This window comes from Grus americana, chromosome 9 (genome assembly GCF_028858705.1).
Source record: "Grus americana isolate bGruAme1 chromosome 9, bGruAme1.mat, whole genome shotgun sequence".
Classification (NCBI taxonomy): Eukaryota; Metazoa; Chordata; class Aves; order Gruiformes; family Gruidae; genus Grus; species Grus americana.
Window position 1 is genome coordinate 15,681,384 of NC_072860.1, and position 26,808 is coordinate 15,708,191.

Genomic DNA, 26,808 nt, shown 5'->3' on the forward strand with positions numbered 1-26,808 from the left:
CAGACTGAGTAACCTGACTTCACCAAAGTGCTGCTCACGCTGACAGCCTCTGGAGCGCAGACAAGTCAGCCTCCTCCGAATACTCTTCCCGGGACCCGTGTGGAAAGACCATCCCTGGCCACTCTCTGGTTCTGCTGTCACTTCACTTACAGCACTTCCCCGCATTTCCACATGTGCACACACATCTGGAGATCTGAGCAGAATGAAATATCAAGAGAAAACAAAACCCTAGAACACATAATTAGATGCAGTCATAAAAATACAGTTCTTGCTTTGATGGTATATTATTCTGACAATTTCTGGGTGTAAATACATGCTACTCCAGCTAACCTTAGGTGAATCCAAATGCTAGTGCACCAGCTATTTGCTGTAACATGACCACAGGTCTTTGGGAAAAAGACAATCTGTGTTTGCGTACCTGCGTGATAGACAAGTGAATTGGATATTTACATGGGAGATGGGAACATCTACTAAACATTTTTGTGTCATGGTTTTATAGCTATGGGCTCCTTAAAGAATACTAGTTTTACTCCAAACCTGTTTTCCTTCCCTCCCTCCACGGCAGGCTGCGTTGCTGCTCTGCTCTGCTTTGCGATCTCCGTAACGCCGTATTTCCTGATTCAGCTAACAGTTGAGGAAGGTCGAGCTGACCTTGTCGTGCACACGCTGTCTGGGTAGGGAGCCTACTGGGGACCATATATGTCTGGCTAATACGGCCTCCCCGTGTGGTAAGCCTGCTACTTCCCGGAGTTAATATTCACACCCACTCTGTGCAGGGGTTGCAAATACCCAAGGAACAATTAACTTGCCACAAATACTTGTTTCATCATTTTTAATCCAACGTGTTGACAGGCAAAATTACGTTTTTTCCTACTTGGCTTAGAATAAGAAGCAGTGAAGTCTACAGATTTACTGATGAAATGCTTCCTAAAAGAAATTCTCAAACAATGAGCCCTCCAAACAGCCTCTTTTCACCCTCTGGTTTTCACGCAGCAAGGAATTTAAATTTCCCATGACTTATACCTGCTTTTGTGAGGGAAATGCCAGTGCCTACTGGCTGATGCAGCTGCCTCGCACTTAGAAAGGAACAGTTAAAAAAAATACATTAAATCTCATGACAGAGCCAGACCTGCTGTCTCAATTCCTTTGAGTCAATCAGCACATTGTTGCTGCCGTAAATCAAAGGCAATTCTGCAGTACAACACCGTTTTATTAAGCAGGTACTACCCTGCAAAGGTAAATGCATATGCATATTAACTGTAAGAATTTATTCAGAGTTTATAACCTCCCAATGTTTGGTTTATAGTCTAAATATTCAAACATGTTATTTTAACTGACATATATAAGTGAAGTGCCAAAGACGTACATCTATAGGCGTATACTATCGATGTATAGATACATCACACATACGTATTTATTTCACTACACAAGATGATGGGATCAGTGTTATATCTCATGTAAGATTGGATGCTGTTTTCTGTAGATCATGATGACAACTTTTGTTGCAAAACTACAGGATATTAGCCTTGGATACTCTGAATAAATTCTCAGCTTTTTGAGGAGCTGCGAGAAAGTTAAAACTGCTCCTCAAGAAATATGCACATTCTGAATAATGTGTTTTTTCAGGCCAGTGTAACTAAAGATTGTGAAGCAGAGGAAATAAACGTGCAAAAGAAAAGACTGGAAAGCACCGTAAGAATATTTATATTGCTAATTACCAGATAGGAACAAAATATTAGTGTGTTTTATTATCACTGTATGCTTTGATGTCATATCGAAAATGAAACAAAGCTTACGACTGCAGAAGGCTTCTCCTTCTTCAAACCAGTAGCTTACTGTGAATTTGTCCACTGTGGTTCTTGCTCTTTAACTAGTAAAAGGAATGCTCAGCAGCAGACACGTGGCTTTAGTGCAAAGCCAGAGCATGGCTGAGGCACCTTTTCCAATTTAGGATTCCCAGTGTTTTTGAAAACTAGGTCCAGCCCAGCTGCACCTCTCACTTTTCTGCAGTACGGGCAAGTGAACACATTACTTGAAGCTCCAGTATGAGCATCAGAAACCACAGAAATGCCTTGCAAAACCCAGCAGTGAGCACAGGATGCCTTACCCACGGGGCACGTGTGTTCAACTGCTTCTTTCTTGATGCAACAGCACAATCCACACTCCATGTCAACTGGTAACTTTATCATCTACTGGATCCTTTAGGTATTGACAAACAAAAATAAGCACAGCTATAGAAATGCTGTGACCAAGAGATGGCTTTCAGAGCACCTTTCACTGGATAAAGCCGTGGAGTTCAACTATACAAGCCAAAGGCTTATGGCCTGAAGAATAAAGCAAAGGTCTTTGCCAACTTTACCTTCGATCAGTGCCTCAGGTGCTGCACTGATTCCTTATACCTATCACGGGAAGCACCTTGAATGCTGAAAACAGTGGGAGCCGAGCTAACGATAAATCTTTGTTAGAGAGGCTGTCTGAGGCACTTGGCGAGTTTGTAAGTACTGACACTTGTACGGGCTGGCTTGTACACGGTCTGTGCAACTGCACCGGGTAGGCACATAAGCAGTGAATTCCATGCTAGAGGTTTACACAGACACGTATACGTTATATATACACACGGACCCCAAAGATGTATTTTACAGTATAACCCACGGCCATCCCATGCGATCTAGATAATTCAAGGGCAGGAAAGCTACATAACATAGTATCTTTGCTGATAACAAAGCAATAATCCCCTTTCTGTGAGGAAATGACAGGTTTGAAATTGCCTTGTGTTCCCAGGCTTTAAACTTGGCAGCATGTCGGTTCTTGTAAATGTTTCACTTCAGAAGAGTCTGAAGTGAAATCCGTTATTAGCAGCTAATTCACTGTCAAGCACATGGGCAGCAACGCTTGGGCACGAGTGATGAAGCACCAGCTGCTGGCCTGCTGCAACTCCCCGTGCGTTAAAGATCAGGGGATTTTCTGACATAGGAATTTATTTCATGTATCATGGGTCACTTCTGGTGAGAACAGCAATTCAGACAAAGTCTGGACTTTGCAGGGAATCTCTTTTCCCTAAGGCAAAGTCCCGCTGTCCTCTGTCCCACAGACAGAAGCAGAGGTGGTTATTTTACAGTAAAATGACATGGTGAGAGGGGAAATGTGAGTGGTCAAAATTCACATCAACCAGAAAAATCACTGTTGCATTGGTTAAAACTACATGTCTGCTACCTAGGCAATCTTCCCTGCTAGCCAACTTGAAGGGGGCATTTTGGTTGATGTTAATTTCTGATAAACATATTGTTTTTCCATAATGCTGTCTCTTTTTTTAAACCAAGTAATTATCAGGAATAAATAATTAAAAATAGCTTTATAAATATCACCATGCTCTTAAACAGGAAATTACTAAATTCATTGTACAGCTGATCTGCCACAAAAAGATTCAGTCGGCTCTTCTATTTATAATAGCATCTCCTTAACTAATTAACAGCATTAGCATTCACAAGCTGTTCACCAGGAGGATCCAAAGACCCTCGTCTCTTGGCCTGGCCCTGGATATTTTGCACCATGTTCCCATTAGCTCACGAGGACTTTCTACCACCTGTGTCCTCAGTAAGTCAAGATTCTCTCATCTCTTGACTACTTACTTTTGTCACAGCCAACGTGTTATTCTGCCATGAAGTCACATCTCTGGACGTACGTGTGACAAAATGGCACATAGCACCAAAATTCTGGCCAAACTCGCCACCATCACAAATCTTCAGTCCTATTGGTTGTATTATCTCCAATTCCTTTGCGGAGCCGTCATAGAAGTCAAGAGCTGTTCATCAGGCATAATATTAGATCTTTGTCTACGCCTGAGTGACAGACGGAAAAGAAAAATCTTTCCAGAGTAGAGGGAGAAAGTCAAATTATTCTGAATATTTGCCAAGAGCACGAGGGATGCTTTGAAAAGAGGTTTTGATACCAGATTGAAGCAAAGGAAGGGAACCAGGAGGAATAAGTCCTAAAATATTTCCCTTTGCTGGGTTGTCTGCCCTCTAGGAAATAACAGACTGAGGCTGCCCTGGGAACCCAGCTCAGACTGTGAGGGAAAGCGTTATGGAGCGAGCAAGGTTGGCTTAGGGAGAGATCAGAAGCCATGTGGAGCTGGCAGTGATGAAGTAAAGGAGGGGTGGAAATCCCATCCCAGATTTGACACTCAGGGAACTGCAAATCTGTGCGTGGAATAGAAGTCAGGCAGCTCTTCAAAAACAGGTTGGGAAATCCAGCAAAGATACAAGCTGTGCTGGTGGTTGCTTATAAAGATAGGACCACTGAGAAGAGGGCTGCTAGCATTTGCATTGCCAGGAAGTATGCAGAAAGCATTGCACAGCGCTCAGACTATTTACATGGTGATTTTCCTGGCTTCAGGAAGCGTTCAGGCTGTCCCTCTGAGAAGCCCATTTTGTATTTATAAGGCTTTATGAACTTGCAAAATCTTTCAGAAATTCTGATCTGTGCATAATTTCCCGTGCTTTTCTTCAAGTGCTTTTCCTCTCCATAAAAATGTGTTATTAACTTTCAAAATCTGACTGCATGACTGTTAAATTCAGGGGAGGCTTCAGAGCACTGAAACTAAATGTTGGAAACTAGGCCATTGGAACTGAAGGAAGAAAATGTTCTGGGAAACAAGAGAGGGCAGTAGGACCATAACCATTCTGCATATGAGGCACAGAAAGTTGCAATTGTTTAACAAAGCAAGCACACAGCCTTGTGTTCTTCACTCACAGGAGGAAGGTACAGTGAAGCCAAAGATCAAAAAAGGGAGAAGAAATGAATTTTTGGCCTCCTCTGAATCGTTCTTCATACTGCAGACTGGCTATTGCAAAACCCATTCACGCATGTTCGCAGGACGTGTTGTTTCATGGCCAACGTTTAATCTGCAGCCAAACAAATGCACACAAGCACCCAGGCTTTCCCCAGTAGGTTGCTAGGTTCCCGGCAAGTAGATTTGTCACACATGACAAAATGCAGCCCACAAACCCATCTCCCAGCCATCCCAGGTTTCGAAGATTTGCGGATGCCAAAGGCAGAACAAAGCATTCACATTCCCTGCATAATACAGACCAGAGGATACCAATTAGCACATCTTATATCACTAAAATAATTCTGATTAGTACCAGTTTATCCTAAGCAAAGTCATCCAGTTGTAAGAAAAAAAATCATAAGCAATGGAAAAAAAAATCATAAGCAAAACATAATCTACTCTGTCTCTTGTCTGTCTGTTCCAGTACAAATTCCCTTCTTGCTGAACATTTGAACTCTGCCTTTAGATTCAACTTTTCTAGCTTTGGAAACGGTACAAGTGCCCGGGTGAGATTCTCCAACCTTTATGACAGGAAGAAATTGAGACTAGCTGATTATAACAGCATTTCTAGCTTGAACATCTCTGCATCTCTGAAAATACTATGAATTTTGACAGGTTTTCAATACATTTGTCCACCCACAGAGCTGATGTCATCTCACTTGCTGAAGGAAACTGTAAAGGAGAGATTTCCTTTGGCTCAAGAGAGATGTCTGAGCAGTGGCAGTGTCTGTCCTTCTGCAGGCATTTCAGCCAGCCGGGAATTGCCTCAGAATCCACGGGCCGTTGTATTCAGTCAGTGGCCAGAAACAATTAGAGCTCGGCTGGGTGTTTCTTCAGCCTGCCTTGCTCAGACAGCCCAGCTATTGCTGGCACTAAGAGCCAGAACTGCCTCTCTCCGAGACACGTTTTTAAAAAGCATCCTCTGTTCCCCCGACACAAGGTTATCACTGGATGTGAGCGGGATGACATACCAGACCGAGTGATATAGAGGGGACGGGAGCGCTAATAAAGTCCAGATCAGTCAAATAAGCTGGTCTCCAGCCGCTCCACCACTGTCCATAACATACCGCCGGCCAGCTCAGACGCCTTCTCCTCTCCTCGCATCTTCTCCTGTGCAATATGTTCCCCATGGAGGGGCACCCCCTGAGCAAAGCGGCTACGATGCCACGTGTGTCTGTCTGCACCACTCGGTCTCTTGCCCGTCACTTGTCACACTAGGTTTTTTGCATACTTTACATCTCGAGACAGACCCCTGCCTCCATCCCCACACTGGATCCCATCGTGCTCCCCTGCAATTAGACTTTGTCACGTACATTAAAAATGGCGATATTGGGGCATCTCACTCTGCATGACATTAGTTATGGAACAGGAGAGAAACCCCAGCACTGACCTGCGCCTTGGGCATGCCACCGGAGCTGGCCCATGCTCTAGGAGCCCCACTGATAGGTACGTTCACCGGGTCCCTCTGGTGCCACGCAGCTCGCTCTTCCAGCCCTGTTTGGGAGGGAAGGGAAGAAAGTGGGGAGGTCTGATTTTGACTCTTCCTACCTGCAGCTTGGAAATATAAGGGCTGTAAAATTAATCAATGTTTTAAATCGGTGAAATTTTCCTCTTTACAAGTCACAGCCAGTCAGATAAATGTAGAATAGGCATTAGAAAAAGATGGATGTGGCAGGTCTGATTAATCCAGGTGCTTTTCCTGAATAACGATAATTGGGGTTTAGCATGGCTATACGTATAAAATCAAATTTAATCTGTAAATGGACTGCCTCCAAACTTACTGCCAACCCACCCTCACATTTATCTAAGGCTACTGATATAATTTCATTGAAATTGGAGTTTTCACCCTGAAAATTTCTTCTTTTACCTTTGATGACATTTTAATCCTTTCCTTCGCAGAATGCAGATTTGGACTTTCACTCTAAGAAGCGGAGCTGCATGCTCATGTGCCTGGTCCTGTCAAGGGACATGAAAGATCAATGAACTTCACCTCACCTGGGGCTGCAAGACTCTGCTAATCCACAGCTTAGAAAGGGAAAACAACAGGGTAATGCCCCAACTGTCAAGTGGGACTGCTGGCAGGAAAATTTACCTGAATATTCAAACTAGAGGAATAGACTTCACCAACTCGAGGAGCAGCCCTGTGAGCTACGAACTGTAGTTGACATTGGTCTCCAGTAGCTTTCTCTGTTACAGTAGATCCAATATGACTCATTAGTGCTGCAGCACATAAGTATAATTGCAGTAATTACTTATCTCAACTATCCCAATCATGAGCACCTGGGTACCATCTCCTTGGATAGTCAGAGGACCTGAAGAGGACACCTGAAACATGTCCTGCTCTTGTGATGACATGGAAGATCATCAGAGATTCTGCAAGTGGTTGTGAGGCAACTTCGAGGCACTCAATATTACCTTGTTATTTGTTTACCTGATGTATTTACCTGTAACCTTGTGTGGGTTAATAAGCAGTCTGGTGCCCCACAAAGTCAATGCAACACAAACTGTGCTCCAAGAGAAGGATAAATCCAGCAAACCAGAGCTCAAACCTCCCTGGCCAACGGTTGGTAGCTGTGACTTGACTCCAGCCCCGATCTGCTGGAAGATCCCTGGCATCCCAGCGTGCCTGGTTTGTCTCTGGCCTTTGACTTGCTGGCAGACCCCAGATGTAGTTTCTGATCTCCAGACAGGCACTGGTTAATGGCCTGGATTGCCTGTCTGGGATCAAGGGGCTTGATCCAAGACCGACAGAAAAAGGAGCTACATAAACAGCTCCCCTCAACTGAGGAGTTTTAAATCAAGCTGCTGGTCCCACATATTGCTATGAGCATGTTCCTTGCTTTTGGATCAAGCAAATGAAGTGAGGAGGCCTGGAAGGAGATAAAACAATCATATAGGAGGTTGTGAAAAATATACATACCTTATATTCATAGATCTGTAATTCTGAATAAAATTATGGGAAAAAATAGGTCAATGTACTTATATACATTCCTCTTTACATAATGGTCATGCAATGTTTATTGCAGAATTCTCTGCTCTTGCTGTCCATACTGAAGTACATTGAGGTTTGCACACTGCATATTTTACTGAATCTATTTCACAGCAACACTTCTGTAGATTTTGATGGGTTTTTTGCGGACTTTTGAGGTTTGTCTGAGAGCAGGCTGCTGTGGTGTGACCCTGAGTACTGGGATCTGTTAGCGTTCTGGAAGGAAGCCAGTCCTACCATCTTCTGTCTAGGTATTTCCTCTGGGTTTGCATCTCTGTTCTTTTTGGGTGTTTTGTAATTAATTTGTAATTTATTATTTTATGAGAAGGTTTGTAAGTACTCTTTTTATAACAAGATGGGCAAAAGCCAGCTCTGGGGTAATAGCTCAGGAATCTCCTTGTGTTTGTATTGGGGAGAAATTTGCTGCTGGTGTTTCTTGGATGATTAAGCTCTTAATTTACAGGCAATTCTTGTTCATAAATATTAAATGACCATCCAAATAACAAACTTCCCAGTGATGATTTGATTTTTAGTTTAAATAAGCCACTAACTCTTATACCAATAAATCGCATCTAGTGTCGTAAGAAAACAAACAAAAACCCCTTACCTCACAAAAAGTGGACTCAAAGGATTTATCTGGGTCTCTTTTACTGTCTCCTGATGTTTAGTTGCTCTCTTCTGCGGGAGCTATTGAACTTGGCTCCATTCAGACCGGCATCTGGGTCAGCTGTTTCCTAGCTCAAGACACAGTTGGTCTCCTCTACCACCAGGTAACCTGGCTGGTATCATCAGTAATGATGTTTTAGACTCTCCATGAGACTCTTCTAATTGTTGCCTGCCAAGGGAAACGCTTATACATCTACATGTATATGCTTAAATACGTACATGCTGCTCCTCTCAGCTTGAATGAAGCACTAACTGGGGCCCCATGGCTAAACGACAGGCAGGGAGGTGGATGTAGTGGGAAAAATTAACGACAAGGATGGCTGGGGCAGTTTGCCTAGTCGTTTCCATCAGAAAACAGGACAAGTGCCTGCACAGTCCTGGCAAGTGGGAACCAGGCTCCTGGCTCGTAAATCAGCAGCTGCGTTACAAGGGAATTAATGGAGTTTGGTCATTGTGCATTCCTACACACGTGGTGTTACTGGGGGAGTGGAAAACAAGCTGTGTATATGTTATACACAGGCACTGGATTTTGGTGTAGCCCAGCTGTTTAAACTCAGCCTCCTTTATTCTATGACAAGGCTTGAAGTGGCCTCGCAGGTTCCATCCCTCCTCTGTGGGCTCTGCGGCTGTGAGGGCTTGGCACAAATATTTAACAAGCCAAGAGTTCGGCACCAAATGGATGAAATGTTTCCGAAAACAGGGAAAGAGGCACTGCCTCAGGGGGATAAGCTGCATGTGATGAGGATCATCAGTCCTGGTGGTGCAGGGCACACGTGCTCATCAGCCAGGATCCAAGCCAGATGCCTCTTTTCCTCTCCTCTTTCTTGCTGCCTTTTCAGGTAGGCTCTTCTTGACTGCCTGCAGGGTGAGCAAGGCCGTAGGAGAAAAAAAAAAAAAGAATCCATGGCCTGACAGCTTCTGAACATTCGCCAGTGATGTTCAGCTTCTGAGATTTGCTGATCTCTAGCCATTCCCCAGTGGAGGTGGGGAATATGATGGGAAATACAAGACTGACAGCAGGAAAATCCCTGTCCTTAGTCCCCTTTGCACATCCCTAGGACTAATCAGTCCCTTGCGGGAACCTTAGGACCTGTGGACCAAAGTTTAATGACCACCTCCCTAGAGTCACATCTCCTCTCACAGGTCTCTGCAAAACCTTTTTAGGCTCCTCTGCTTTTTACATACTTTCCAGCTTTGTGCAATGTCAGACTTTGCATTTATTTGATTGTTAGCCATAGGGAAGGGATGATTCTCTACTCTCTTGGTCCCTTTCACTGGAGTAAGTTGCTGATTTAAGGTCATGTTCGTTGACCAGCCATACAAGAGGTTTTTCTGTGTTTCACTAATTACTCTTAATTAATTTCTGTCAGTATTTGTCAAAATAGATTTAGGAAAAAAGAAAAATTACCAATGGTACTTCCACAATAGCAACTGTTCAAGTGGTATTTTTATTATTTTGCAGAATCACTTTCAAATCTCACCAAAGGTGAAATAAAAATAATCTGATTTAGTCCCTTTACTTTCAACTAGCGAAGAGCCCGAGAGCTGCTGTTGCTACATCGCTTTTTTGGGGCACACCCCAGCAGTCCTGGGGTCTGCTCCTCCCCTCTGACACTGCACTTTTATGCTTGTGCACTTGCCGGACCCACAGCAGCTGGCGCACGGGACGACGGAGCACGTCCTGCCTGGCAAGGGAGATACACTCTGTCTCGTTTTGAAAAGCTGCCTATAAAAAGCATGTGGATAGGGCTGCAGGAAACACGTTACACGTGGCAGGCAATGGGTGGTACTCCTAAATGTTTGCATATCAGAAAAGTTAATGCAAACAGATTTTTCCACAGATAAAAACTTTTTTTGCCATGCAACATGGGAGCAGTTCTGCAGCAGGTACAGTGTCACTACCATGGTAACACACATCGATGTAGCACAGCTCTACCGCTGCAGTGACACAGGAGGAACTTGGTCCAAGCTAGCATTTCTATCCTTAATCAGAAATAATATCTCTTCTATGAACTTCCCCCACCCACTCGGCCAAGATATAAAAATCCAACCTAGATAGGAAAAAAAAAAAAGCAAGCAAGGTGTTTCTCACGCTCACTGGATACTAATTGTTTGAATCAAGCACAGACTGAACACTTTTTTCCCAGGGCTTACAATATTCACAGAACCATTCCCTTGTTTTATTACGAATTGCCCTGTATAATAATGCTAAGGATGAAACCACAAAATTTACATTTCCCCTTAAGCAGATTGCATCACAATTCAGGGGCTGGAAAGCAGAGGAGAGCTGGCAGCACTAGATGGCTGTATCATTCCTGGGGCTTCTGCTGGGGGCTGCACAGCGTTCAGTGCTGTTTGTGTTGAAAGAGGTTAACTTGTGCTGACAACACCCTGCCCGGAGTGAAAAGCTGGAAGTCTGTGCTCTCCAGAGTGCTTTAACGCTACAGGTATCCTTTATCATCTGCGCTCAGGGAAAACTCCTTTATCAGGTGCTTTAGAGTCTGGGTATGTGAGAGTAGAGGTGGTGGCAGTGCCCGAGTCTGGGGTCAGATCCCACGCCAGAGAAACCACGTTGTACGAAAGACGCCCTTAGTGGAAATATTATGGCCAGTCTGATGGAAAATGTTACTTTGGGCTGGTTACCTCATCTTCTTTGCAAAGAGTGTCCTGAGCTAACCCCTGCCCATCGCCTGCCCTCGCCGCTATCGGGCAGAGACAGCCGGTCCTGGGCAGCCGGGGGACCTGTGCCCCCCCTGAGCCCTGGGGTACCAGCTCTGAGTTACGCTGTCCACCTGGTGTGGTTAAAAATTAAACTACCCCTGCTAATAGTTGATCCGCAGCTTGACAACAGACGAGGCTGCACTCTGAGAGCTGATTTCGACAACGCGCTTAACATGGCACCTCTTTGAACGAGGTCTGGCTTTTATCCCCTGCCAGAGGATTGCGCTGGACGCAGCTGGTGCCAGCGATGAAATCTCACCTCCGCGCACCGGGCACATGCCCGTGCTTCAACACGAACGGGAGACGCTCAACTCAGTCCGTTGCATCTGGCGTTTAGAATGAAGCCCTTAAGATTCAATTTATGAATTTAAATATAATAGAAACAAAAGCATCTGGTGACGGCACAAGCAGATCCTGCCAAACAGCTGAGAGAAACCTGGGTAAACTGTTACTGCTTTGGTTATTGGGACAAACTGGTCCTGCCTGAGAGGCAGCTCAGCCACGGCAGATGATACACCAGTGCCACTTGATACTACCGATAACTTTTTGAACCTCAACTATAGCTGGAAAAATAATAACCAAAGGAAGGAAGCACAGGCTTGAATGACGTATGTTCAGATGATAAAGTGCATCACAGAAGGTAACGGGCATTTCTCTCTATCACAATGCTTGTCCATTTAGATGGAAGAAATTCCTACAACTACACATAATAGCATTGCTGAAAGACTCCCCAAAAGCCATTAAATGCAGCTGAAATTTGACATGATACTTGGAGCTCAGACCACCGCTTCTTCAGAAACACTTTACAGAGCCTCCTTTTTATTAATGGCTGGAGATGCTACGCACCTCTTCCTTTTTTCTTGTAATTTTATTTTTTTTTTATATTAACAAAATCCCTGCCTTCCTAGATGAATGATGGGATGCCTGTGATTACAGCAAGAAACATGCACCCTGGTAAAGACATACATGTAACACGGAGGTCTAGAGGTACCCATCACACATTGCAGAGCCACATAAACCTGCTCAGTATCAAAAAGGGCTGCCAGTGGAGAGCTGAGAGCTTCTGGTATGGCCCCTTCTCTCCTAGGAGGAGAGACTGAGAGAAAAATCTCATACAGGCTCTGAAATTAATCTCTGAAGTTCACTTAAAATAACTAATTACCTGTGTTAAATTAGAACACTTGAAAGAGTCTAGCATTATAACCCTCCCTCAACTTGAGAATAAATATTCATTTTTCCAAGATCTACAGATCGCTTCTCCAAGGGTCCTATCCCTGTCATTCATCTTAAACTGCTGCAAAACACAGAACATTTATTTTCTATTAAAATATATATTTTTAAAAAGGGAGACCCACAGGATAAATACTTTCTTTTCTTCAACTCTGAAACAAAATTCTCCTGGGCTCAAGACAACTTCCCCAGGATTCATTTAATTCTAAACCTGGACTTGTACAAACCTTATTAATTCCACAGTGGTAAAGGATATGCGATTATACCATCTTTATTTGATTATATTAGTTTGCTCTTCAGTGCCACAACGCTTAGCCATTATACAAATAGACAGAGATAAGTTATAATTAGCGACTTCAGGAATGTTCTGAAGATCACTTGTAATTGGCAACAACAACAAAAAGAACCCTAATTCATTTAATTAGGCATGTGATGGATATTATGACTTGTAAAATGTATCTAAGCTTATTGATAAGGAATAATTATTCTGTTTACTAAAGAAGCAGTGGCAGATACACTATAAACACACAGTGTTATATCTGTAAGTCTCTGATTAGGATGGGTATTGTCATTTTTTGCTCTCTTCTGCTCTGCTGTAGTGCTTTGAAGGGTCTACAGCATGGTATTAAGGGTAACACAGTGTTTCTACAAAGAGTATGGGCTGCTTATACAAGCACTGATGACAAATTAGCTTAAGATCATGTCCAAAAGTGCTATTTTCAGACTTCTGCCACAATAATGCCTACATCCTGGAAAGATAAATTAATGTTTGTAGGCCCTCAGAAGAGAGTTACTCCAAAATGCCAGGTATGATGACCTGAGCATTTCCATTTCAGGTTACTGAAGGATATTAGCATTTGCACAAGGTCTCGAAATTGGTCTCACACTGTGCTTTTAATGACGAGGGAATATCATGATTTGGAAATCTAAGCAACTCATCAGGAGGCTGGGCTCTTAAATGACGTTTAAATTGAATGGTGGGTAAGATGTTCTCCAGAGCATCCTCTATCAGCTTTATGTTTTGAGTTTTGCCAATCTCAGGGTAAAAACTATAATTAATTTCTCCTTTTCGAACCTTTAAATTATAATTAAAGACAACATACATAATAAGAAAGCTTTCTCTTGATATTACATGCAATGTCGAGTTAATTATTGTAATTTTAGCTCGGGGTTTTTATCACTTAGAATGTTAATCTCCCTGTTACTCTGAGAGATTGAGGAAAACTGGAAAAAAAATCTGTAATTGGTTTTTCCCCCAAAAAATGCTTCTGTGCCCCACTGGAACGTAGTGTGCATCTAATTTTTACCAAAATATTTAATTTGCAATGACTGCAAAATAAACTTTGTTCTTGTTCTCAAGAGGTTTTCTCCCTGCAAGAACTACTTTTGGTAATTAAACAAAGGTGAAAGGATATCATACACAAAATTGCATGCGCTCATTAACCAGTATGCTGTAGAGATTCAGCTGGATACAGCTTTTCTGGATTTTATCCTTAACGGCTCATCTCCACAGGCATTAATGCTCCCTCCGCAGCTTTGTACAAAGGAATGGTCTTACTAAAGTTGAGGAGACTATTTGGGAGGCTCAAGTTAAATGAGTTTTCACGTTTTGCAGGATGAGAGCCACGGTTTCCCTCTGGGAGGCACTAAATCAGTGCAGTGCTGCACTGCACTCTTCTTACCTGCGCTGTTTTCTATTGCCTTCAAAACTGTTTGCTGGAGTGTTGCTAGCGTCCTGGCAGAGGCTGCCTTACCAATGAAATGATTATGTTTATTGTTACACTATCAGGGAGCTCAGGAGGGTTTGTAGTGCCACTGCTTACTGTGGGACTGGATCCAAGGGCTTGGATTCAAATCTTGACTCTGTCGTCAAGGCAATACGTGTCCACAAACAAGCTCCTGAAAGTAAACTGCCCAGCCTGCTGCTCTCTCTTCTCCTCCCACTCACACCAGACAACCTGTATTTTGGTCCAGCACTGAAGGATGCGTTACAGCATCTGCAGCAGCTCAGTCTGGCCAACGCGGGTAACAGCAGCAACTCAAGAGGAGCAGCCCAGGTTTTGCCCTGTTGGCAACCTGAGCATGGACTCCAAGTCTCTGGGGATACTTAGTGCCTGCATTTTGTTCTGTATTTCCAGAGAGGTGACGGACACAGCTGCGATGCTGATGGGGCTGGAGGGGAGATGAAACAGCCTTCTCCTGCTCTGCACTGGGAACACAAACCCCACACTGGGTGGGTGTGCAACAGCCTTTTTCTCCCCTGTAAGCCCACACACCTTGCTGATTGACCCGAATTGGCTCTGCCTGCACCAGAGGAGCCTTGAGCATGCACTGACTCTGAGTTCGCACTGGGGTAACACATCCCCACAGCTCTGGTCAGCTGCGGGCTGGCGCAGTGAACTCCTGTGTGCCAGCAAAGAGCAGGCAGAGGTATTTAGAACGGCCAGCTGTGCTCCTGTGCTTTTGTCAAATCCAGTGCTGTTCACAGAGAAAATTATAAAAGCACAGGACAGTCACAGCCCATCCTCAGAGGAACTGCTTCTTTCTCCGTTGTCTTATACACATTGCTATTCACAACCCAGGAAACCTATTGTCAAACCAGAAACAAATCCCCTGTGTGTGTGTTTTATTTTAGCATACAATATTTTTCAGTATAGCTTTTTTCCTTTTCAACATGAATATATCTTTCCCAGGAAAAAACATTGTTGCAGTATCTATGGTTGAAATGTTCACACTAATGTGGGTTGCACTGCCGCACAGTTTAAATTCACAACTTACAGATCTTTTTTTTAAGTCCTTCACATGCAGAAAAGGTAAAAGCTTCTCCAGGCAGAGGCAGAAACTTACTACCATCACGCTGGCCACATCACAAGCAGCAAGGACTTAAATCTTCACACATACTCAGGTTTGGCAAAGTCTCCTAGGACGTGAACCTGAACCAAAAGAATGGGTATCAAGCTCTGATGTGAAAACATGAGAGATAACACTCAGGAAAGAGAAAAATGACTTGAAAAGAGAACACTGAAATATTGTCTTGAACACAAGAGAACAACAACTTGCAAATCAAACCAGCCTTGATTACTTTTTCCGGCACTGAAGGTGAAATTGGCTTTGCAGACCACAGTGCTAAGAAGTTGACTGACATGGCCTAGCATTTCACTGACATAACCTGGCTCAGGATTCTCTTTTTTTTACAGCAGGTACCTATAAATCTACACAAATACACATACGTACACATAGCTCTATTTCATCCTATGAAAAAATCCTTTGACTAGAGAAGGAAAGAAGGAGCACAGAAGTTCACAGCTGCCATATATTTACTCCCTTGTTCCAGAAAAAATCCTGTCTGAACTGTATTGGGGTTTGTGCAGAAAAAAGAGGTTCTCTTACATTTTTGGGCTGAGCATGTGCTTAGCGGAAAACTTATTTGTGGGCCCTGGTCACCTGCTGAACCACTGTCTAAACTACCTGTTAACCCACCATTGCGACATCAAAACTGAGGCTGTGACACAACAAACTGCAGCACACTTGCTGATGTTGGTCAACTGCTTCAGCATTGGAGTCCCATGCTGGCTGAATTATTTCAGCTGCAACAGACTGCAAGAGTTAACCAAGACGGCAAAAATTAGCTGTGCCCCACAGCTATTTCCCACCCAAACTTTCTCCACAAATGGAGGAGTTCTCAGTTCAGATTTTGCAGCATGGCCGTACGTGATGCAGCTTGGTTCCTGGCCATCACCCTTGAAAAGCTCAGAAATACCAAGATACAGGATTTGAGCCTTTCTCTACTTTAAATCTCACAGGAATACTTCCCACCTGACCTTCCTCTGCTTACACCACAAACAGTTAGAGAGCGGCCCATCATTCGGCACAGCCGTGCACCCCATGGCAACGAATGGTCCACCAGAGGAGGGAAAGCCAGCACAGGTTTAGCAGACTGTGCCCACCACGTGGGAGCACAGAACAGCCACCTCCCAGCCCCAGGCCAGCAAAGACTGTTCCCCCCTCAAACTTTGAATATCCAAGTTTCCCTAAAACAAAAACCGCAGCCTTCCCTTCCAACCTGCTGAAGTAAACAAGCAGCTTTGGGGTCCTCCCCACCTCCTTCAGCTCCCGGGGCTGCATAACCCACTCTTGACTTAGACTTTATTTAGCGCATCCTCTGGCATATGTCCCTCTGAAGACAGAAGGGGCAATGTTTCAGACCACCACTCGGTCACTTTAGAGGACAGCCCCTCCCCATGGCACCCAGGAGTGCCTTGTCTTTCCCTGAGCTGAGCTTTCCACCTCCGCTTCCAAGCACAGCATTTACGAAGCATCCTGGTTTACCCGTCAGAGAAATAATGTTTGATGCAGTGCCTCCGAACTGAGTGATTTGTCAAGGTAACTGCAACGGGAGAACATAGCGTCGCTGGAAGCTAATGTATTACTGTCCTGATAGATTCATGTTGTTAAATTGATGGCTGACATTGCTGGACCTTTCAGTGGAGAAACTGCCTGGGCCATTGAAAATGCCATGTTAAAAATACTGGTATTTATCACTTACAGGGTGCTTTATAGCCTTGGAGCTATTTACAAAAATTAACCAGCAGATCTCCTCCAGTTTCCATGGTAGGTAGTCTGCATAACTAACATTACTCTTACAGAAGGGAAAATTTGAAGACCTCATGAACTCAATTTCCAGCGCTGGCTGAGTACCCACAGATTCAGCTGAACACTGCAAGAGTAACAAGAAAAGTGCACCTGAGATATAAACCTATAAACAATGAAAAATATTGGTCCAAACAAAATTAAATTCTGTTCTCTCCCAAAGGAATATGGAAATCTGTCCTTTGTTTTTAGAGATGTGATGCCATATCTCTATATTAGGAACAAAGGAGGAATTCTGAATTGTCGAGGTTTCACCCGGTGTCATATCCCAAATCCCATTTCTGATGCGCCATTGACCTCTCTGCTTATTAGTGTCAGATGTCACAGCGATTCAGCCAGCTTCCCAATACGAGAAAAATATAAGCAATGCAGTGTCTGGGTGTTATTTTAAGTTTACATTTTTTGGTAACTTTTGTGTCAGTCCCAAAGCTTTACAGCAGACCACAGACAATCCCTTCCTCCAGAAACGTCCCCATCAGCATCATGTTTGCAAGTACAAGTCTACTTTGAGAACAGATTACAAACAAACATCCTGGCAAAGCACGACCTCCCTTGACTGCCCAGTGATTCCTTCTATGCAGAAAAACACAAAATGAGTTCTCCCTTGTAGGCTATCAAAACACTGGCAGCACTGCGAGGGCGTTTGTAAGCATTCCCCTCCAACGCCTGATTGCAAAGCTGCGTTGTGCTCCGGGGAGCTCCCACACACCAACCCAAGTGCTGTTTGTATTACTTAGAAAAATAACGAGGTAATTTCTCCTTCTCCTTCCGGCTGACACTGCTGCACACTCCTGACTGCAGAGGCCATTCCCTCTTGCCTCTGTGGTGTTCCTCACTATTCACAGGTGCTACCAAAATAGCTCCCGGAGCCGACATTATCGCTGCCTGGCATTTTCCTCTGCTGTTTCGCATTTTCAGATCGCTGTATTCCTAACAAAGGTGAAGCTTTCAAAGCAAGCAAAGGGGACACTGTACTCCGGTCTAAGAGGTCTTCAAAATGGGAATTAAGCACCTAAAAATCCATCTGTGCTTTTGATAAACCTCTGTCCCCACCCATGAAGATGAGCAACACAGTATTTTTGACATCTGTGAAACAAACTACTGAACGGCCCGACCTTCCCTACCTATAATGTTAATACTGACTTCCCTTAATCCCTGCTTTTGAAAAATGCATCATGCATATGTCTGTGTTTGCAGAGGACAAAACCCAAACCAGCCAGCCCAGAATAGCTTTGATCTTATTTACTGAAGTTGTCTTTGTGAAATATGTTCCTTTTAAAAGTCAGTTATTAGAAGTTCAAAATAATGAGACCATTAAAATAACTTAGCACAGACTGGGATCAATTAAAATAAATGGGTAGGAATAAGGACTTTAAGAACAAGTTACTTCATCAGGGAATTCAATGCTCAGCGGTATCTACCTTGGCTTCAGTACATACCACATGTATATTCATAGTGCCTTGACTCAGAGTTATACACAGATGAATGCCATGGTTATTAAATAAACTAAAATGTGTATTAATTTTTAAGGCAGAAAGATTGTTTTTTAAAAACACAGTGTGTGCCGGTACACTGTCAATGAATCTTTAGTGGTCTCTTTCTTTTACAGCCAGATGTAATTGCCGTACCAGCTCTCCAGGTATATAAGCCCATGCTTAAGTTTATTTTGATCCAGTAAATCAGGTATTTAAGGCTAGACTATTCACAGGGATGAATGCCTTTCAGCAGGATTTGGGGAATTTAACCTCCCTTTATTGAAAATTGCAGCCAAAGTACTTAACTGAATAGGGATGAACAAGCTTAACTGGAATTTTTTAGCTCACCAAATCTGCTGCTTTCTTCCCAAACTAGAACTAAATCTAAAGATGGGGAGATGTTACTGAATACCTTGCATAAAGAGAAGTTTTTTGATAAGACATAAACCTAGATATGAAAGCAGGTATCGGCATGGAGAAAAGACCCAGACAAAAATTACAGCAGCAAGAGAAAAACCCCTTGTAACAGGAAATTAGGTGCACAGGGTTTCTCATGGCTTAAAAGTAAGTAGAAGTCCTTTCTTTCTTGTTTACATTAGCAATAGTAGAATAACTTCGTAGGAGTGTTTCGAGATCTGAATAATGCTTTCATGTCTAAGACCCAGCATATCTTTCCAATGTAGAAAAGCTATCTGGAAAAATCAGGTTAAAGCACCATGCAGGGACACAGGAGAGCCCCATCAGACTCCAGCTTAGCCACTGATTTTCAGTGCAAGGGGTCAAGCCCCCACTCTGGCCCCCAGGTTTTTTCTCTGTTTCATGTGATGTTTTTTGCCTGTTCTTTTGTGTAATCCTACCGTCCCATGGCTGCCTTTCCATACAGTAACGATGACGTACGTTATGGAAGAATGAAGTTTATTTCGTGGTGTAGCTGGTGAAAGCAAAGAGGCAGCAGGGGGAACAGATGTGCTGACTTTTAGACGGCAATTTTCCCCCAGGTTGCCTGCCCAGACCTGCAGGACAAAGGGCTGCTGGAGCAGGTCTGTCCGCACGTGCTGCAGCCTGGGCTGGTGCAGCCTTCCCGGGACAAGCCCTTCTGCTCAGGATACGGGTCTGTACTGGAGCTGGAGTCAGGCTCCAGCCATCCCAAAGAAAGGCAGAGAACGGAGGAATAAGAAAAGCCACAGTTAGTTTATCTTGATCGAGAAAAGACAAGTGGGAGGGCAAGAGCTGCCAGGAGTGGGGGAAAAATGACAAGATACAGCATTTTCCTGTGCATTTTTAAGAAGGAACATTTGTTTTAAGTGTACTTCAACTTAATCTTAGGCCATTGCTTTCTACTAGTCTCCAGTTGTCCACCTATACCAGGTTTAGTTGAAAGGGCTTCCAATGTCATTAGTTTTCCTTCAGGTTATCTTCAGTAACTCTGTCTATGCATGAACATCATCTGAGCCGGAACTTTGCATCATGAGAAATTGCATCTCAATAAAAAGCTTTCAGTAAGCAGCAGTTCTCCAAGGCAGGGAGTTATTAATGTATTTGAGCATGCTAGTTAAGCAAGGTAATTAATATATCTCTGAACATTAGGTATGCATGGCCAACTCCGATAGCTGTCAGCAAAAGATAATCTAGGTAATTTCCAGCATACAAATTGAATGTATTCTTGAAAAACAATTTCTAATTATGAAGACTAATTAATTTTAGGGAAAAGCCTGCTTTTGTTTAACTGGAACAATAAATTTAATTATGATAACAAACACCCAGTGGACAAACAGTTCTGAAGAACATCTTCTCTGTCCACAAATAATCAGTTTTCTTTTATTTAAAACCCGATCCTGTTACATTACCAAGAAAAAAATAAGTGCTTATTGCAAGCACAAACATGATTTCCTGTGTTATATTTAAGGATACGTCTGGCATTAAACACACTTGCAATGATGCCAACTGAATACGCATATGCAGCTAGGTATCACAACCTGCCTGATGCTCAAAAGCGTGGGTGAGACATTCAATACCACAGGCAATTGATAAAAAACCAAGTTGCTGGAACAGAAGGTATTTTTTTATTATCAGCTTCCAGCAGCCTGGGTAGCGAATAGAAAGCAGTGGAACAAAACCAGGGAAAAAAGTTTGAGCTGTGCCAGGCTTTCTCTTTTTCTCTTCAGGACAGTAGTCACACTTGAAAACTAGCAAGGTGTGAATCAGACCCTATCCTTCATTGTCCCTGTCACATTTAGTAATGCTGTGTTCAGATGCACCGTCTCACGGCTGGGGCAAAGCAGGTATTTTGGTGGTCCCAGTGCCAGCCCCTTGAGCAGAAGTTGCTGGGGAGCCCATTTTAAATAAAGCTGAGATTCTGTAATTGTCCACCTCTCAGCTCACCCAGCACTTCCCCATTTTACCTGTTTTCTCCACTGAGCAACAGGTGTGGACTGTTTGGTGTGGGAGATTCAGCCCTTCAACATCACAACACGCAGGCCTGCAAACAGCAAATATTCTGCTGACCATACGAATGTTGGGCTGTGCAGGCTAAGGAAGGAGCGAGCACTGATGGAGAAGGCTGGTGGACAACAACCTACCTCCATGGTTGGGGAACAAGCTATGTGAGGGTTGTGATGTCATCAAGCACCCCTTGGCAAAGCAGAAGAAACCCTGGCTCTGCGCAGGCACGCACGCTTGGTCCAAGGAAAGCAACGTGGCCAGCTGCCAGGGTCGCCCTCCACTCCTGCAGCTGCCCTGGAACTGGTGCTGCACAGCTGTGCCGTGCAGGACACTGCCGCTACCGCAGGGCAGGGACCAGGTTCTCCTGTGCCTCCCGTCGTCAGTCCTGGAGCACAGGAAGGTGGTAGGGATTTCACGCTGCCACCTCCATGCAGCTGGGTGTGCTGTCAGGGAAGGAAGATCCTACCACCCGGGTCTTTTTTGTTTCCCTCTCTCCTCCTGTCTGGAAGGTGCTCACCACACGGCAGAGTTGCACTGCGATGGCCATGAGGCAGTTTTCAAAATACAGTATCCTTCTTTTGCCCATAGTGGATAGCTGTTTTTATTTACTCTGAAGTGGTACGCTTCACCCTAATTCGCACGGGATTTGGGATTAAAAAGTGAAGTTCAAGCAGCGAGTTAAAATTGCTGAGATCTGGAAAGGGAGCAGCACAAGACGTGCCCCCTGAAGCAGGACAACAAGCCTTTGAAGTCTTTTTCCTTTGCTCAGCCATCTGACTTGCGGGCAGTTCACCGCCCCTGGGGTTAGCATTTGCATCCCAAAAGAAAGACTTGAAAAGTAGCTGGTTTGAGGCACTCACACTTACAATCCAGAGACTTCACAGGCTTCTTCGTGGGTAGCTGCATCGTTTCTCTGAGGCCTCTATAACCTTGGTGCAAAGGAGTTAGTCCTGTCAGAAACCCTGCACACAGCGCTGAGTCAGGGGAAACATCAGCAGGGAGGTGGCAAACTTGCTTACTCATTTTTCTTTATGATCATTGCCTTCCCTTGCTGAGTACCTGGCTTACCAGGGCAAGTTCTTCACGAAGGAGTGCTTTAGCAAGGAGACATGCACTCAGATGACATAGGAAAGGCCACAGAACTATTAAAATAAAGAGAAAGAGAACAGGGGACTTGGGCTGTCTGAATCTCTGCTAAAGGTAGCTCGGAATCACAGAGGGCCTTTAAAAGACTCGGGATGAAATGCAGCATTGACTTTGAAGTACTGTGTACATGAGCTAAGGATCATCCTGATGGAAAAACAAATACATCCTTCTTCCTCCCTCAAAAGCACTTTCTTCTCACGTTTGCTGTTTTGCCTCCTGCTGCATTAACCTCATCACAGCTGGAAGTTTCTGAGCTGTATTCCCAGGAGTCACCACCTGTGAACTTAAGGAGAATTGCCTGGTTTGCTGTCCTCATGCTCAGTTACAGGGATAAAGCAACAATGGGATTTGGGAAGTGCCTGTTACTCCTTCAGGCTCTCATTTGAGCTCAGACAAGTCACCACAGATGGTACTTTCAGAAATCTCCCAGAAACGTTAGAGCCCACTTAAAATAAGAAGTAAAACAGAGCTGAGCAAGCCAAGCAAAACTTGTTTGGTAAAAAGGAGAATGGGATTGCGCATGTTGAATCCCGCTGGGTAAGTCTGCTGCACCGCGGGGCTTCTGAAACAGTGGCAAGTGAACCTGGGAGGACAGGCTGAGCCATTTAAGGGAGACCTGAGAAAAGACATGCATCATCACAGAGTAGCCCTGTTGTCAGACAAACCAGAGTGTAGATAATTGCAGTATTAAGACATATCTAACAAAAAAAATGCATTTGGAAAGAACTGAGATTAAAAAAAGATAAAAAGAAAAATTCTGCAAAAGCTTAGCAGAAAACATCATCACCCTGATACCGCAAGCGAGCGCAACAGGAGCGAGCAAAATTTCCATCACTCTGCAGAACACAGTGCCCTGCAGCTACCAGCATTTCTTGTGGGAGAAGGGAATCCCTGCAGAGGCAGGAATAGCAGCATCTGGCTCTGGGTTGAATTCCCAAGGTCATTTTTAAGCAGAGCTAGAATTTGGCTACTGCTGAGGCTTGAAATGCTGCACAAAGCAGCACATGGAAGATACCCACGCAGGTCTCTTCTAGGGAGCAGCAATACAAGGGGGAGGCACGTGCCACAGCCGCGTAAGCCCACCTTCTCTCTCGCTCCTCACTGAAGCACCATGGCACTTCAAGTCCACGGCTCCAGCTGCACGGAACTGACCGCAAGGACCCCGTCCATCTAGGCAGGTACCCAAGTATGCACTGGGGGGTGGAAGCAGCTAAAGATTTTGTCATTAACACTGCAATTGCATTTAATTATTTCACATTATAACCAAAGTGACTGGCTCTCAGGTCATCTGCCCCGCAGAGGATCTGCTGTACAAGGAGTGCCAAGACTTGACTGCTTTTGACAAAAGGTCCCTGCAATTACAAGATTCCTGGAAAATGTCTGGTTTCAAGAAAGCAGCATTTTCTGGTTGGAAGCACAATACAGGGCAATTCCAGCCAGCTGTAAATGCGATCCCCTTTCTATAGAGCAGGGATCCAAAATACAGGAGACGATTTTCACTAGAGAGTTCACAGCAAAGCAAGTTGCAGAAGAAGAATCCTGACTGCAGTGTTTGCTTCAGGTACACAAGGGCAATTCTCATTAGCAAGAAAGTAATTATTTAACATGATCTTTGTCTTCTCCTTGAAGAAAGAATTGGTATGTGACCAAAAGTTTGTCTCCCCACCCATCAGCCTGGCCCCAAAGCCATCTTAAATTTTCTCATCAGCTTTCCTGCAGGACTCTCCCACCACAGGATTTGGATGCTTCATAAAAATTAATGAATTAATTTTGCCAGCAGGTCTATGATATCAGAAAGTATTACCCCCACTTTACATACTTCGAAGCTGCAGACAACACTACAGACTTGTTTTGGGTGCCCAATGTGAGACGTGTGGGTCTCGTGGGTTTCTAGGGCGCTCTGAGAGCTGCTCCCAGAAAATTCTGTTAAAGACATGATCATGAAACACTGGGAATACAGAAAAGGAAGATGTGATTTATCTTCATCCCATCCAACTTCAGGAACCAACAGAAGTGAAATTAAGACTTTATTTGCTCTAACCTTCCTCTGTGGTATCTGAAGAGAAGTAAAGCAACCCATGCCCACATGACTTTCCCTAGGTCTCTCTCCATCTACCTTCCTCTTGGGGGTGGCATACGGTTCCTCAAATGTAATAATGAACGTATTTCCAACAGATTTTGTGGTTCAACTTCCTCAGCACTGCTTTGTGGCCCTTGTGGAGTCAACTGTGTTTCCCAATGGCCTGGCTGCAATGCAGCAGTCCCCATTATTATTATAGTGCATTTGTATGCCTCTGCTTTTGATACTGCACAAGCCTACAATAAAATGCCAGTCTGTGCTCAAACGGATTGATTATTATGGAGGACCTACTTATCCTTCTAGTAAAAGAGTGATGAAGATAATCAAAAGGACTGGTCTGTGATCCTGATCATTTATCACAAAAATGTTAATTAAATTTTGTTAAATCTTTGATGGTCTGGCTATTTGCAAAGGAGGGCTGACACTGTTTCTGGCCATGAGTATAAGGTGCGGGTGTCTAGCAAGGAGGCAGAAGTACTTTTTTTCCTGAATATACATTTTTTTAAGCCACTAGATGTGCATATGCCGAGCCTTGGTTTGCAAAAGCACATGAGGGCAGCAAGTGCCTGTGTGACTGGAATCATTACCCAGGTTGCAGATGCAAGAAACACAGCATGCAAAATGAACGCATCTAACAGTACCCCTTCTTCCCTGGAAAGGCAGGCCCAAGGAGCCACTTGCAAAATACATCCTTTGCTCTTGAGTTGCAGCTGCAGTCTGCAGACTAAGGCTTTCAAAATGCAATAAAAGTATAATTTGAACAGGAGGAAAAGAGTGTGATATGTGCTTTACGGCTAAATAATTAACAAAATGAATTGAAAGTACTGAAATACTCATAGCTTTAAATATTTATAAATTAATTTTAAAAGTCACTATATAATATTGAATTATCTTTAAAAGTCTGCCAATCTAGGACCTCTCAGTTTCATTTCGGCTTGTTATTACAGTTATTAATGCTCCAAAAATGACAGGTGTTTGGCAAGAGAGATGAAATGCAGCTTCCAAAACAACAACAGCAGCTAATGCTTCTGCACCAGCGTAGGGTCAGCTATTCTGCACTGAGTCACTGGAGGAAACCCAGGCTCCTTTATTTCTCTCCCGAGTGGATGTGTTCAGAGCTAGCTGTGCCAATAACCCCTCCAAAGCTCTGATTCCCTGGCCCCGCCAGCGTTAGCAACAGCTCTGTTGCTGATTGTCTGATAACAGGGCAAGCTACAACATCCCTGTGCCTGGCATCCTTGCTGGACCACTTAACAGATATGGTGTGCCTCTGCAAAAAGCTGTTGGTGACAAGAAAGACCAGTGTGACAAGGAGTCCATTGGCTGAAGCTGTATCTGATTCCTCCTTGTCTGCAGAATCGTCTGCACATTTTAGCAGGAATTTTACCTGTCTTCATCTGTCCAAAGTTAAAAATATGAATAACGTGGTTAATGACATTCCACTCTGGCACCACGTTACCACGCAAGAGACCGGTATCTGCTCTCCCACCATCAATACCTGAAAACATTCACCATGAAACACAGTCATTTTGCTGGATATGTGATTAGACACAGATAAGCAGTTCCTTCCCATTCACAAATGCCACAGACACCAGAACACCTCGCATTGCTCGCGTGCTCCCCTTGCAAACACGAGGCAGCAATTGCACAAGAGCACTGATCCTTTTTCAATACCCCTGCATAATGTAGCTCCTTCACTTCCCTTTGATACTTATTTCTGATAAATACTCTGTATTCATGTAGCAGCAGGAGACCATTACCCTTTGACAAGAGTCTGTTTCCATTGACATTATCTATAATTATTCTCATTTGATGTGACTCAGATGGGTTACACTTAAAGAGGCTTACATGGCAGTGCTTAGAAGAACAACAGAAGTTGTCAGACTATGTTTTTATATCAGCTAAGGAAATCAAATCATTAGTTAAAGAAAAAAGGAATTTCCATATTGCAAGTGTGTGAATAGCTGAAGCTTAAATCTTTCCAGAACAACAAGAATTAAAGGTCAATTTATGACTTGCAGAACAACTAATCTAATTTTCTTAGAGGGTTTAATAGTTTAATCCAGAGCATCGCTTTAATCATGGTTTAGGACTATACCTTAAACAGACCTACCAAAATAGAGTGGATAACCACATATATGATCAGAGCACTTCCAAAATGGGACAGAATGAGATATAACCAGTGAATAGGATAGTTTTGTAAAGATACTTCTCAAGCCAGGAGATCATTCCTGTGAGCAGCTGTCGTATTTTTAATGGGTTCATTTTCTGTTCTGTGTTTGTGGAAGGTCTTCAGCTCTTGTTGCGTCTGCTCCTGAGCAGTTCTGGTCCATCACAGCCCACGCCAAGGCGAGATAAGCACTTAAGAGACGCAGATCACCGTCTGTCTGGTGATGTAGATTACCTGAACTTCTCTGTTTTTCACTCACACTTTCTGGCAATTTCCTGTCTTGACTTAATCTTTAGAAATGAATTCATTTAAATAATGATCCTTCTCTGACAGTCAATTGCTTTCTCCAAGTGAGCTGATGTAAATCGAGTAGGTGGCTTGTCATCATACCACAGAAACATCAGAGAG

At 43.8% G+C, this 26,808-nt stretch overlaps 1 long non-coding RNA gene across 1 annotated transcript in view; it reads right to left on the minus strand.

The window, feature by feature from the left end:
• The window catches only part of LOC129210147 (uncharacterized), a 116,885-nt gene that overhangs the window by 7,546 nt on the left and 82,531 nt on the right, over positions 1-26,808 (minus strand). The window contains exon 2 of the long non-coding RNA XR_008578330.1: positions 6,222-6,325. This is a non-coding gene — a long non-coding RNA (uncharacterized LOC129210147). The remainder of the gene's footprint in view (positions 1-6,221; positions 6,326-26,808) is intronic.